The 16,507-nt window shown below is 32.4% G+C and overlaps 1 protein-coding gene and 1 long non-coding RNA gene across 2 annotated transcripts in view; one reads left to right on the plus strand and one right to left on the minus strand.

The window, feature by feature from the left end:
• LOC143083515 (uncharacterized) overlaps positions 1-16,507 on the minus strand; it is a 344,761-nt gene that overhangs the window by 267,095 nt on the left and 61,159 nt on the right. The window lies entirely within an intron of this gene.
• LOC143083513 (uncharacterized) lies at positions 4,716-9,964 on the plus strand. Its single transcript, XR_012980750.1, has 4 exons — positions 4,716-5,168; positions 5,876-6,105; positions 6,732-6,824; positions 7,561-9,964. It is a non-coding gene; the product is annotated as an uncharacterized LOC143083513 (long non-coding RNA).

Consider the following 16,507-nt stretch of genomic DNA (forward strand, 5'->3'; position numbering starts at 1 on the left):
CTCCATAATCTAGTATATTATAAGAGCATAAACCTGAAGCACAGGCTTGGTAAATGACTCTAACTGTATGATGTCAACAATTAACTTTACCATCGGTGATGGTGATGATGATGTCTGATGTATGAAGAGCTTGATGTATGATGAGATGATTCGGTAAACTTCGAGGTTTTTTTTAGCGGAAAATTACCCAATCCATAATTGGTAATGCCAAGCAACCAAATTTAAACAATTATTAAAGTCATGTTATCATTAAGGCAGTATACAATATTTAAAACTGATTGAAATAAGAAAATTAAGAAGTATGATCAATTTGCCACAAATTTATTCCACACCAGGGCAATTTAAACTTTTCTTGATAATCATTTGCATCATATTCACAACTTAATATGTTTATTATACTTTAGGTATTTAATAAATTGCTTTGCCGAACGCAGCTGGATATGACCGCAGAGGTCCAACCCTGAACCGTTGGGACAAAAATAGACTCACTATTCAAGTTTGCTACAAGTCTGAATTTGGAATGTAATTAAATATTTGACACATAATAGGTTTCTGACACAGAATAACTGTAGTCGAAGAACTTAAAACTGATTAAATAATTTGAATTTATACTTATTTTTTTGGTTTTGCACTTCGCTTTTGCAAATTGCCTCATTCCCTCCAAAGATTACCCCTTTTTTTGTTAATTTGGTGCAATACACTATGCTTTTACAAAAGAAGGTTGCCTCTCACAAGGAAGCTATTAAACCAAGAGTTCCAAATGGTGAAGTTGAAATCATCCCTTCGTAAATTTTACGGACGCCATCACGAGTTGGTTGACCGTTATGGAATAACCGTTTCACATAGGATATCGGATATGTTCCTTACGTTGTAACTACAATCCCCTTCCCTTTCATGAATGTGACCTACCGAATTAGACTATTTACCGGATTTGTTTTCACATAAACAACACGACGGTGCCTCATGTGGAGCAGGGTCTGCTTATGCTTCCGGGGCACCTGAGATCACCCCTAATTTTTTGATGGGGTTCGTGTTGTTTATTCTTTAGTTTTCTATGTTGTGTCATGTGTGCTGTTGTTTGTTTGTCTTTTTCATTTTTAGCCATGGCGTTGTCAGTTTGTTTTAGATTTATGAGTTTGGCTGTTCCTTTGGTATCTTTCGTCCCTTTTTTTTGACTCCAAACCGAAAAAGAAAAGAAAAATGTATCCCCCACTTATTTTGCAAAAAAAAAATATATATGAAGAAATTTTCTTTTTAATTTCTGAAATCTGATATGAGAAAAAAAGTTCTTTACACATAATTTAAAAGCAGTGTAAGAGAGGTAATCAAACATGTTTGGATTATCTCAATATAGTTGGATTACATTCCTTACACTAGTTTCAAATTGTCTTAATTGGCCATTAACCAAGAAAACCTTGTTTCCCCCTCTTTTTTGCCTCTAATTCCTAAACGTTTTGAGCTATAACACATCCCCTACACCCACCTTTCCAAACAAACCATAATCATCCCTTTGTAGTATGGAAACTTGTGGTATAATTTCAGAGAGATCTATACACTTAAGGACTGGAAACTACAAAAATGTTTATGTGGACTCCCTTTTTGGTCCCTAATTTCTAAACAGTTGAGAACATAACCCCCAAATCCACCCGATGCAACTGAGGTTATCCTATTTAATAGATCTTATGTTAGTGGGGTTACGTTGTTCAATAGAGGGTATGGTATACCATGTTAACACATGTTAGGGGGTTATTCTATTGAAATAGAGAAACACAGTATTATAGCCATGCTAGTATATGGTATGGGGTTATCTTATTCAAGTAAAATAACACAGCAATGATACAAATTTTGCATATGGTATGGAGTTATACTGTTCTAATAGGGTAAAACGGTACAACGATGTTGAAGCCAATAATATTTTTTTTATCCTACATCCGGAAATTAAAACTCCGGCCTAAAAACCATATACCATGAGACTAACACGTTATTTGATTTATTATTGTTGATCTTATGATTATAGGGTAATTGCATGAATATTGGGGAATATTGTCCCGAGTAGAGTATGGATTATAAAGATGGTACGTTTGATGGAACTTCCAAATATACAGCCGAGACCGCATTCGATCAAAAATCGTAGTTGAAAAGCATTAGAAAATATCGAAAATGATTATTTTTTATATAGATACGCATCCCTCTGAAATCACCTACTTATGGAAAATGTGTGATAATATTACTTAGATAAGTTCACAATAATTTATTCAAAGGTAAAAAGATAACCACTGTTCCCTAATATAATATGCCGGATACAATAGTAATACTAATGGCCATCATATACTATATGTATAAATGCTTTATTAATAACAAATATAAGAGAGAAGATGTGGTATCGATTGCCAATGAGACAACTCTCCACAAGAGACCTAAATGACCTAAAAGTTAACAACTATAGGTCACAGTACGGCCTTCAACAATGAGCAAAGCCCATACCGCATAGTCAGCTATAAAAGGCCCCGAAATGCATTGTAAAACAATTCAAATGAGAAAACTAACAGCCTTCAAATGATTTATATATAAAAAAAAAATGAACGAAAATAAATATGTAACACATAAACAAACGAAAACCACTAAATTACAGGCTCCTGGCTTGGGACAGACACATACAAATAAAATTGAGAATGGAAATGGGGAATGTGTCAAAGAGACAACAACCCGACCATAGAGCAGACAACAGCAGAAGGTCACCAACAGGTCTTCAATGTTTATTTTCCAATAAAAATTCAAGGTGGCTATAGTGACAAATCTAAATCGGTGACCCCCATTTTTTTTCCATCATATATTGTTCCTCAAATCATTAAATACCTTCACACAAATATTTTAGAGGGAAATCACTGGTAGAACTGAATAAGTTGTTAAAGGCTTTTTCAAAGTTTAGGACTACTTTATCTTAGGAAAGGATTTATGTGGGTGAAATGACCTTGAAAAATAGTTTTATTCCCAGCATTTTCATCAAATGAGCATTTAGTGTTTCAACCTAAATAATAATCTCAAGCTGATCTATTAAAAGATGACGCGGCGACAGCTTTCTGTATGGAAATGTTCGTCAGAAAAGCAGAACGCTAATTTTATATCATTTTATGTCAGTAATGACAGTATATCGGAGGTTTCTCTCTAAGCAAGTACAAAATTTCAGAGACAAGTTGTTGTCTCCATGGTTACTTGCAAACAGTCAAGTTTTTGAATGATATACTTATGTCGACCCCCGCAACACACCGTGTTTTGTTTTTTTGGTATTTATTTTTTTGCTTTTTGCTTATTATCTGAAACTGAGACTATTATAACACATAACCTCAGTCTTAAAAGGCGAGATCATCGGACTCACCGTTGCACACACTTTCACATAGAAGATCATCAAGTTGAACTATATGTAAAAGACAAAGAAATAGCTCGTAGAACATTTTAAGAGAGGGCACAACCAATATATAAACTCAATTATAATGACACTCTCAAACATACTAATACAAATTTAACAATTACTAATCTAGTATAACTGATCTTTAACCCCCCCCCCCTTTATAGATGATCCATATTTTCATATGTAGAACAGGTGCTCTCTTTATATATAGTACTGCTTCTCCTTCTACCATTGGGCATCTAACCATAGTTACATGCTCAGCTCTGCCTCAAGTGCTCTCTATTTTACTATCCACACCGATATGTGTCCACACTTGTAATTTTTTTTTCTTTTCGGAAAATACTCATTTCCATTCGGAACTTAGCTAGATCTACCACGATGTTGATGATGGGGCGCGGCCATTATCTCTCACTGGAACAGATAGTAGGTAACCAGACATTTTCAATGTATAAATCTATCCTATTCTAAAAGATAAATTCCACAGTTATAGGGATGAAACTTTAACAAGCAATACAAGTACATTAATCAGGAGTAATAGGGAGTTTCACCACATATATAGCTAGTGGAGAAGAAGATAAAAGTGTATAAAAAAATCAGTTAATCTATTTTGGAGTTTTTGTCCCCTTTATAATGCTTTTTATCAGTTTTTTACTGTGACCACGATATGTTTAGGAGCTAGGTTAAGTTTACTGAGTTGGAAAATGGATCAGCATGACAATATGTAGGAGAAAAGTCTATAAACCTGTTTTGGAGTTATTGCCCCTGAAATAATATAAATTTCCAGTTTTTTAGCTTTTTCCATGAAAAAATAGGAGCTCAGGTGAAAATTGAACATGTAAAAAGGTTCAACCTAACAAGATGAATCTAAAAAAATAGTGAATATTTGGTCCCGGTCACTGGTGTCAACTTATATTTGAAGTTCCACTGGAAACTTTGTTATAAACAATGTCATAATATCTATACCTGTAGGAACACATATTCTATACCATTTATTCCGTTCGGAACATATACTGTAATTTTTATTCCTCTGGAAATAATATTCCAGAATATTTTTCCTTTGGAACTTAAATTTATATGAAGGAACTTCTATTCTGTGACACCCCCTGTTTCGATATCTATTCTGTGACACCCCCTGTTTCGATATCTATTCTGTGACACCCCCTGTTTCGATATCTATTCTGTGACACCCCCTGTTTCGATATAATCTTTTTATCAACTTGTACTATACTTCTATTCACACATTTTTATGCCCCACCTACGATAGTGAACATGGTGAAAATATAAATGAAAATATTTATTTTTCACTATATATTGGTGGATACCCCCATTTTATAATGGCCTCCCATGAACACCAAGTATGTTTAAATTGATCATCCCTAATAGACATCCCTAATGGAAAAAAACATACCTAACCTCTACTTGTTTCAAGCTTTACCTCAAAGGAAAATTTACTCGTTCAAATTTTATGAAAACATTGTGTTCATACATTGTTCCACTACATCTTTTAGGAGAGATCTGGAAACTAATTTGTATAAATTGAAATCTTTATCATACATTTCAGGTCAACCTTCTCATTTATATTGGCAGAATATATAATTACTATTAACTGACAAAAAATAAAGGAACTGTTGAAAATGCATGGCGAAATTTGTTGGGCAAGGACAGACATAAAGCTTAACATCAGAAAACCTCTGGATTCTCAGAACTGTTTATCACATTGACATTATCAACATGATCAAATCAGATAGGTTTTAAAAAAGTATATATTGTAAAAGACTTTACACCTTTCACAAAATATCTTACTACAAAAAATGCTAGCAAGTATTGAACTGTTCCTGACACGCAATTATTATTATACCCCTTATCTTGAAAAGATGGGGCATTTATTGATGCACATGATTGTCAGTATGCTGTCTGTCCACCATTAAAAATTTTAGTTTTATGATGATGATTACAGTATCCCTTGACCAAATCTGATGAAATTTAAACATCTTGGATAATACTTTATACTGGTCAAGTTTGATTATGATAGCTTTGATGTTTATTGTTCAAGAGTTATGACTAAATATGCCCCTTATATAATTATCCACGACCACCTTGAAAGTTTTTTTTAAATCTCTTGCCAAATTTGTTTTTAAGTTCTTTAAGAACACAATGCAAGTTGGTTCATGAATGACAGATCAAGTTAATTTTGACATTTACTGTTTTAAGAGTTATTACCCTTATTTACCTAAAAATTCAGATTTATTTTGTGTTTCTTGTTAATAATGCACCATTTGAAAAAATCTTTTTTCAATTTTATTATAATTTAACACAAGCATGACAAGTGAGGAAACTTAAAATACTGGTCACATTCAATTGTGATTTTGGTTTGTGGCAACTTAAAAATCCTAGTATGAATTATATATATAGAGTATATAAAATGTTATTCTGCAACATACACCTGTATTCCCAACTTTATTCTAGGCTTGAAGAATTTTCAGTTTCACTTGACATGACTGCATTCAGGATGATTTCAGCTTTAATCAACACACAGTACTGGGAAGAAGTTAAGACACACCATGTGGTTTATGCTTACATTTTGTCTGTCAGAGATGAAATAGTGAAGAAAAAAACAAGCCTGACTAGGAAATGTGACATTGATCCACTTACGACAAAGATTTCAGTTTATTGTCCATTGACCGGCATGTGATTAGGTATAGTCTTACCAGTACTTTGGATACCATGCTTTTGTGTCTTCCACTACCATTGGGAGCTGTTGGGTGTGTGTATGATTAATGGAAGAAACCACCAATCACAACAAAACTAAAATGAAACTTATTTCTCTTATTTTTTTGTGTTTATTTATAAATGAATAACTGCATATCTTAAATTTTTAAAGAAAATCGTAATATTTAATAGTTTTCTGAAAGTTGTATGTTTATTGATGGTAACAACTTAACATCATATATGTAAACCAACTTATTTTTCAGGGATAGTAGATTTTGTGTAAAGCCCTTTCCAGCTGACTTAGCAGCAATTTATTCTTGTGATTTTCAACCAAAATGCTATTGATTTCTGTTAGGAAAGACCCCAATTTTAGGTAATCCTGACAATTTTCATTCCAATTAAATGCCTTGGGTTGAGCAATATCAAATTACCTAGTAAGACTGGCTTTTTCTTCCCTGCTTTACCTCTGACAGACAACATATGTGCCTTTTCTTTCTTTCTTAAACTCACAAAAGTATCAAAAGTAATAGTCTACAAAAATAAGTTGTGTACAGTTTTGTAGATTTAGGATCTTCTTTAAATTATACATTTATTACACACTTTTTAATTACAGTGATATATTATATGATGGAAAGTTAAAGCTGGAAGTAAGGTGCATACCATGAATTCATGAAAGTACCTGACAAGTGGACTTGCAAGATCTGGTGTAAGTGAACATTTGTGAATGGTTGAAGAAGCACAATAAAAGAAGTCCATGAAGTTTTTGAAGATCTTGTTGTCAGGTTAATTTCAAGTCATCCCTTTCATGCTTTACACATTTGTTTGCCTTAATTGATATATCCCCATTGATTGACATATAACTTGATACCAGCTAAAACACAAGTCACCTAAAATTGGATTGCCATCAAATCTTAACTTGTTGAAATAGTGTACATGGCTTTGTGCTTTGAACAATTAGTCCAATTAAAACTTTCAACAGGTTGTCAACTATATTAGGCAAACATATTCAACAAGTGACAAATAATATCAAAAATATTTTAACACCCTCAGCACTTTTATAATATGTATAATATCAGAATTATTAAAATTTATGTTATTTGTCCAATGATTTAACAAAAAAATTTATGAGGTTCAGTAGTTTGATTGATTTGAAATAAGATATCAAATATCAGAATGTCAACTGAAGAAAATGTAGAGAGTGCACAGGAAATTTATAAGAAAATGTAGAGAATGCACAGACAAAATAAGAAAATATATGGATTCACAGAAACAATAGTTGTATAATCATGTATATAGGAATAATAGGTATAATATTAAGACTTCTAATTCTGGATACTATTTTTTGTTTGCAGAAATCAGAGATGTATTGAATAGATTTTAAATGACACTGTTAAATCTGACACAAAATAGTAATCTAATAGATGTTATTTTATTTTTTTCAGTATCTGACTTTATTGGTAGATGTAATTGAACAGTTTAATAAACCAGCTCCAGAAAATCTAGATCATTGTTCCAATACTCCAGCAAAAAGATTTATCATTAGAATTCCAGGAAGTCACAACAAATTTATTTTATGAATTGATCCTTAACACTATCATCATTGCAATGGGTTTAATATTATACCAGGCTCTTGAGTCTGAGGAAAGGAAAGTTATTTTCCTTAGTTTACTGTTAAAATAGAGAACCTGAATAATGAAAAGAAGCTTTTTTTTGGCATGTGATAGTAATTATTTTATTGAAGTTGTATACTGGCCGGGTTTACCCTGCGTCCATTTTCTTCTTGCCACGCCTTTGACTAATGCTTTAAGTGGTTTTCATGAAACTTTGATGAATTATTTATTTCTATTGAAATGAGCTACCTTTCGTTTGATAGAAATTTTAGATTTTACTTTTCCTAGCTATGGGGATTTTTTTGTTAAAAAAAAAGGGGGATTTTCCTGTTTTTGGACAAGAATTCATAAGTGCTTTGAGCAGTTTCATGGAACTTTGATGACTGCTTTATTTCTATTGATGTGAGCTCCCTTAAGCTTTTTTTTTTTTTTTATAAATTTCTGATATGAAATATAGGCATTATGGAATGTTATAAATGACAGGCATATAATGTGCTCATTGCACTGTTGTATATTTAACTAGTTCATTGTAAATTCTATTTCTCAAATTAGGTTTGTGTGTAACATCTTTTTTATTGTTTTTTTTTTCTTAAAAGTTCCTCTTGCTCATTTTTCTCTTACTTATTTAATTGTATTTTATTGTAAACTTTAAGTTTTTAATCAATTGTAACCTGTTGACTATTTTTTTTAAACATCATTTATGGCATTTAACTATTTATTGTATATATTCTAACTATTTTGTTGTGATGTTTTTTTGTTGTTGTAAACTTTGATATGTGAGAAACTGTGAGTGAATAAATGTCCCTTGTTTCATTGTCAATGTCGCATGTTTTGTATCTTTAAGTAGAAATCAGGTATTCTTAAAACGAAACATTTATTTAATCTGAACTTCCAACCTCATTTAGTTTCCACATTTATGAAATTTATATCAAAGGTTTATACATGTATCAGCAATGTCTCATCCAAATATATCTGTTTTCAGTGATTGTGATGAATTTTATATTATATATCTGTTTTCTTTTAAATATGTAGAACTAGGTATCTAGTTTTCTTGTATGAAGTAATATGTTATGTTACGTTAATTTCAAGGTTAATTATTTTAACTTTGATATTAATTTTTTTCACTATGAAATCAAAAATACTTGACATATTGAATATGTTTTTATTATGGAAAATTTTAGTACAATATTTTTTATGCCCCACCTACGATAGTAAAGGGGCATTATGTTTTCTGGTCTGTGCGTCCGTTCGTCTGTCTGTCTGTTCGTCCGTCTGTCTGTCCCGCTTCAGGTTAAAGTTTTTGGTCAAGGTAGTTTTTGATGAAGCTGAAGTCCAATCAACTTGAAACTTAGTACACTGGTTGCTTATGATATGATCTTTCTAATTTTAAGACCAAACTTGACTTTTGACCCCAAATTTCAAGGTCCTCTGAACATAGAAAATGAAACTGCAAGTTTCAGGTTAAAGTTTTTGGTCAAGGTAGTTTTTGATGAAGCTGAAGTCCAATCAACTTGAAATTTAGTACACATGTTACTTATGACATCATCTTTCTAATTTTAAAGCCAAATTAGATTATTTACCCAATTTCATGGTCCATTGAACATGGAAAATGATAGTGCGAGTGGGGCATCCGTGTACTTTGGACACATTCTTGTTTTAGTTCATGTTAATTAAGTTTATAACAGTTTATTATTATTACTAGTTTACTTAAAGGCACACATTGTATGCAACAAGAGCAACACAATATAGTATACAAAATGATAAATTGGTCAATAAATATGACAAGAGAAGAAAAAACACAACCCTTTTATCACTAGGGGTGGGAAAGAGGTTTTAAGTATTTGTGAAATATGGTCAGGATAGTACTAGCATAGGACAAAAAATTTCCAGATAGATATAGTATTAGTATAGTGTTTATGTACTTTGCATTGAAGCTAATATTGACCTTGTTTTACGAATCAGGTTTGTCAGTTCTGTTCCGCTTACACTTTTCCGTTGTTTTGATGTCAGACTATTTCATGGGCAAAAACTCAATCAATACTTATAAGTGTCATATTTTATGCTTCAGTAAAAAATGAGAATTTTATTTATTGTTGCTTTAAGGGTATAATATGTGTTAGGATTATGTTTTCTATTAAAGATTTGGGAATGATGTTTAATGAGTATTTCTGATGGTATATATGCTACGTATAAATTAAATTTTTAGTTGCCTTTTCAATAAAGCAATCATTTACTATTATGAAGTTTTTGTGTTTGTTGCCAATCTCAAATGGTTTTAACAGCAAAAGCAGAACAGTAGTAAAAAAAAACAAATTGACCACAGCAAGTATTCTAGTAATTAAAGTAATAAGTAAAAAGCTGCTTTGGTCCTGATGTTCATAATGGCACCGTCTTCTCTATTTTGATGATTAAAACTTGTATTTCCTTGATGTCATAAACAATTTGTGTACAAGTCAAATACAACTTCCAGTTGCTTGTTAACAGTAAAGAATACTACCACAGCAGAGTAGATAAACAGGATTTTTCTGAATATTAATTTCAAAAATTAAAATCTATTTTAGTTTAAAATGATAAAATCCCAATAATAAATATGCGCAATAATTTCTGAATTTACAGTATATGAAATTAGGGTTTTCAAACCACTCCTTTTTTAAGTGAATGGTTCAAGAATGAATCATGTAATATATATTATCTGCACATCAATGAAACAAAGCCATGATCAGCTAGCAAAGAAATTAATTTCTCATACAGATAAAATATCGAATAAGTGATTAATGTAGGTAAATTTTTAGGACAACTTACTCTTTTAACATGTTTATGACTGCAAACATTTGCAATCATAAAATGGTATGGCTATTTAAATGGTGTTTAAAAGAAAAATCAAAGTCTTTGATTCTTGGGATTATGAAAAATGCTGGATCTAACTGCACATTTAGATTTTTGACCCCACTTTAAATTGGTCCATATTAAAGTCCAAAGGATCCAAATTGTTTGATTTCAAGAAATATTTAATATGTGGTGTCCCTTTTAAGATGCTGAATCTTAAGTGAATTTAGACATTGATTTTTTAACCCAATTTTCAAATTAACTGGTCCATATTGAGGTCTGAAAGGTCCAAAATTGAAGATAAATGGACTTCATCAAAAATTGAATTCTTCGGATTGTTAGATATATTGAATTAAGACTTGTGTTTAGATTTGTGATTTTGGTCCAAATTTTCAAAAAAAAATTCAAATATTGGGTCCATTTGATATGTTGAATCTTATTGTGAAATAAGACTTTAATTTTTGGGCTTACTGATCAAATTTATGGCAAGCCGTTTTTGCTATTTATTATAACTTCATTAAATCTCATAAACTTTACAAGATATAATGTATATTATATAGTTTATGAGATATCTTCTTTAGTTTATAAGATATATTATAAAGTTTATGAGATACCTTAAATAGTTTATGAGATATCTTATATAGTTTATGAGATATCTTATATAGTTTATAAGATATCTCATATAATTTTCTTTATAAGAAATCTCATATAATTTTCTTTATACGATATCTCATAATTTTCTTTATAAGATATCTCATATACTTTGAAAGATATCTTTTAAAGTATTATTAGATATCTTGTAAACTATATTTTTTTTTATATCATATATGAGATGTTTTATAAGATATCTCCTTAAATATACAACATATCTTATATATTACATGAGATTTCTTGAAATTCTAATAAATAGTAAAACAGTTTGCCATACATATTGGTCCGTTCTGAGGTCCAACAGGTCCTAAAATTAAATTTTGTATGATGAACACAAGGTGTTTTGTTATATTGTGAACCCATGGATCTAACCATATATTTATAGGTAAATGAGATAAGAAGATGTGGTATGATTGCCAGCAAGACAACTCTGTTCAAGAGGCAAAAATGTTGCAGGCATTAACAACTATAGGTCAACTTGCAGATTTTTTACAAGGTTAAAAACCCATAAAAACTGAATAATCAGCTATAAAAGGACACCAAATTACAAATGTAAAACAATTCAAAGGAGAAAACTTACAGCCAATATATGTTAAAAATAATGAACGAAAAACAAATATGTTAAAACAGCAACAAACGGCAGCCATTGAATTAAAGGCTCCTGACTGGGACAGCCACATACGAAATGTGGCGGAGATGAAATAGTTGGATGGCGCAAAACCCTTTCCTACCATGGGACATTGGTACAACAGCACAAAACAATGAACTATAAAATATAACAAGCAACAACCATTCAATTTAGCTCCTTCGTTACTTGGAACAGGCACATACAAAATGTTTGAATGTTCCAACATTTCCCCTAACAAACTATATAAAAATCAGTCAGAGAATGGCTTAACTCATCAGATGGGTCAAAATAAAAATAAAGAATCTTAACAAAAACACAATGTATAGGAGGTAAGATAAGTAATTATATACCTCTCGAATAACTCTGTCTCATATGTGTATGAACGTTAAATACATTGTAGGGTCAAAACACATCTTATAACTCTGTTTCATAGGTATATATGAACGTTATAAGGTCTATAATATCGAATAGCTCGGTTTAATAGGTGTATGATTGTCTCATTGGTGTGTACACGTTGTATAGGGTTTTTATCTTACCTCCTATACATTTCCAGGAATAGGATTGGTTAAAAGCGTCCGCGTGCAAACCGTGTATATTTGATATTAGGTTAGTAGGGAGGCGGGGCTTATCTCATACACGGTTAGTAGTGGAGTTACGTCCCTTAATATTCCTTATTAGGTAAGAAGGAGGCGGGGCTTATTTCATACACGGTTAGTAATGGTGTTATGTCCCTTTGTAAAAAACAAAACGGTACTGAGAAAAAATCTTAAAAGTTCCAACAGACGAAGAAATTGATGATTAAGATTAATGTATAGGAGGTAAGATAAGTAATTATATACCTCTCGAATAACTCTGTCTCATATGTGTATGAACGTTAAATACATTGTAGGGTCAAAACACATCTTATAACTCTGTTTCATAGGTATATATGAACGTTATAAGGTCTATAATATCGAATAGCTCGGTTTAATAGGTGTATGATTGTCTCATTGGTGTGTACACGTTGTATAGGGTTTTTATCTTACCTCCTATACATTTCCAGGAATAGGATTGGTTAAAAGCGTCCGCGTGCAAACCGTGTATATTTGATATTAGGTTAGTAGGGAGGCGGGGCTTATCTCATACACGGTTAGTAGTGGAGTTACGTCCCTTAATACTCCTTATTAGGTAAGAAGGAGGCGGGGCTTATTTCATACACGGTTAGTAATGGTGTTATGTCCCTTTGTAAAAAACAAAACGGTACTGAGAAAAAATCTTAAAAGTTCCAACAGACGAAGAAATTGATGATTAAGATTGAAACAAATTCATAAAACACATTTAAACCTTACAAGTCGTTATTGTTGGAATCTGTTTTTGTAGGATCAATGGACGTATTTTCTTAGCGCTAACAGTATTGAAGACCTGCTCGTTTTGAGAATCACTAGTCTTAATTTCACACGTTAAGATAGTCGGTAAGATAAATTCGTTACATAGTGTGCTAGTGACGTAATACGGTATATATGGGGGTCAGTAAATTCCATATGGGGATTCGAGCTTCGCTCTCACCCCATATGGAATTTACTGACCCCATATATACCGTATTAGGTCACTAGCACACTTCGCTCTCACCCCATATGGAATTTACTGACCCCATATATACCGTATTAGGTCACTAGCACACTATGTAACTAATAATACCCATCGAATAACTTTGTCTCATTGGTGTATACATGTTGTATAGGGTTTATACCCATCGAATAACTTTGTCTCATTGGTGTATACACATTGTATAGGGTCTATACCAACCGAATAACTGTCTCATTGGAATATGAACTCTATATATCGAATTGATCGGTCTAATAGGTGTATGAACCTTATATACCCATAGCGCCGTCTCATTGGTGTATGAACGTTGTATAGGGTTTTTATATATCGAATAACTATGTCTCATTGGTGTATTCATGAACGTTATACAGAGAATATACTTATCGAAAAATAAAAGTAATGAAATTATGCATTTCAAATCAAGTTGTCTTTCAGTGCGTCGTTTTACCTACGTTACCACAGTCTAGTAACCGCTAGATTGATTGATTGCTGTTTGCTTTGCGTCCAGTAACAAATATTTCATTCATGTTCAGAACGAGATCATATTAGCGATCACTTCTATAGTAAGATTAACCGCTAGACTCTGTCCGTCCAACAAACTATTTACGTCCAGTGGCAAGTTTTGCATTCATGTTCAAATTAACAGCGAATACAATAGAAGGGTTATATAACCGTAGGACTCCGTCTGTCAAATTGACTGGAAATAAAATCAATTTTCGGCTTCTACCTGACGAAATCATTTTTTGATTTGGTCTGCAGCTTGGTATTAATATTGCAGCCAGTAAATAAGTACATCCGACGTGCAGCCACTTAAATGTCCGTCTAAATACCTTTATATGTGTAAGAACTGTATCCATACCATCATGTTACAAATATATTTTATGAACGATGGTGTCCGCCTGTTTCAATGATTTGTTATACATGTTATATACGAAATGAATCCAAAACAATGACATAACTGACTGTATGCAAAAACCACAGACAATAATCACGCAAGTACCATAGCAAAACTTACAGACTGTACGTAAGTACCACAGACTATACACTACTTAGACTGTATCTAAGAACCACCGACAAAACTCACAGACTGTACGTAATAAACACAGACAATACTTACACTGTATCTTAGAACCACAGACAAAACTTACAAACAACATAAGAACCACAGACAATACTTAGACAGTATCTAAGAACCACAGACTATATTTTCAGACTGTATCTAAGAACCACATACAATACGTACAGACGGCATCTAAGAACCACAGACACTACTATAATGTTGTATCTAAGAACCACGAACAATACTCAAAGACTTTGTCTAGGAACAACAGAAAAAACTTACAGACTTTCACAGGATCTAAGAACCACAGACAGTACTTACAGACTGTATCTAAGAACCACAGACAATACTTTGACTGTATCTACGAACCACAGACAATACTTTGGCTGTATCTAAGAACCACAGACAATACTTACAGACTGTATATAAGAACCACAGAAAAAACTTACAGACTGTATATAAGAACCACAGACAATACTTACAGACTGTATATAAGAACCACAAAAAAACTTACAGACTGTATCTAAGAACCAGACAATACTTGAAGACTGTATCTAAGAACCACAGACAATACTTACAGACTGTATATAAGAACCACAGACAATACTTACAGACTGTATATAAGAACCACAGACAATACTTACAGACTGTATCTTAGAACCACTGACAATACTTACAGACTGTATATAAGAACCACTGACAAAACTTACAGACTGTATATAAGAACCACAGACAATACTTACAGACTGTATATAAGAACCACAGACAATACTTACAGACTGTATCTTAGAACCACTGACAATACTTACAGACTGTATCTTAGAACCACTGACAATACTTACAGACTGTATCTTAAAACCACTGACAATACTTACAGACTGTATATAAGAACCACAGGCAATACTTACAGACTGTATCTAAGAACCACAGACAAAACTTACAGACTGTATCTTAGAACTACTGACAATACTTACAGACTGTATCTTAGAACCACTGACAATACTTACAGACTGTATCTTAAAACCACTGACAATACTAACAGACTGTATATAAGAACCACAGACAATACTTACAGACTGTATCTAAGAACCACAGACAAAACTTACAGACTGTATCTTAGAACGACTGACAATACTTACAGACTGTATATAAGAACCACAGACAATACTTACAGACTGTAAATAAGAAGCACAGACAAAACTTACAGACTGTATATCAGAACCAAAGACAATACTTAAAGACTGTATCTAAGAACCACAGACAATACTTTGACTGTATCTACGAACCACAGACAATACTTTAACTGTATCTAAGAACCACAGACAATTCTTAAAGACTGTATCTAAGAACCGCAGACAAAACGTACAGATTGTATCTAAGAACCACAGACAATACTTACAGACTGTATCTAGGAACAACAGACAATACTTATTGACTGTATCTAAGAACCACAGACAAAACTTACAGACTGTATCTAGGAACAACAGACAATACTTATAGACTGTATCTAAGAACCACAGACAAAACTTACAGACTGTATCTAAGAACTACAGACTGTACATCGGAACCAGACAATATTTTCAGACTGTATCTAGGAACCAGACAATACGTACAGACTGTATTTAAGAACCACAGACAATACTTTCATGCGGTATCTCAGAACCACGACAGTTTTAACTTGCAGACTGTATCTTAGAACCACTAAGAACCACAGACAAAGCTTACAGACTGTATCTTAGAACCACAGACAATAAATACACAGTATCTAAGAACCACAGACAATTCTTACAGACTGTATCTAGGAACAACAGACAATATTTACAGACTGTATCTAAGAACAACAGACAATACTTACAGACAGTATCTAGGAACAACAGACAATACTTACAGACTGTATCTAGGAACAACAGACAATATTTACAGACTGTATCTAAGAACAACAGACAAAACTTACAGACAGTATCTAGGAACAACAGACAATACTTACAGACTGTATCTAGGAACAACAGACAATACTTAGACAGTATATA

This window comes from Mytilus galloprovincialis, chromosome 7 (assembly GCF_965363235.1).
Source record: "Mytilus galloprovincialis chromosome 7, xbMytGall1.hap1.1, whole genome shotgun sequence".
In the NCBI taxonomy this organism is placed as follows: Eukaryota; Metazoa; Mollusca; class Bivalvia; order Mytilida; family Mytilidae; genus Mytilus; species Mytilus galloprovincialis.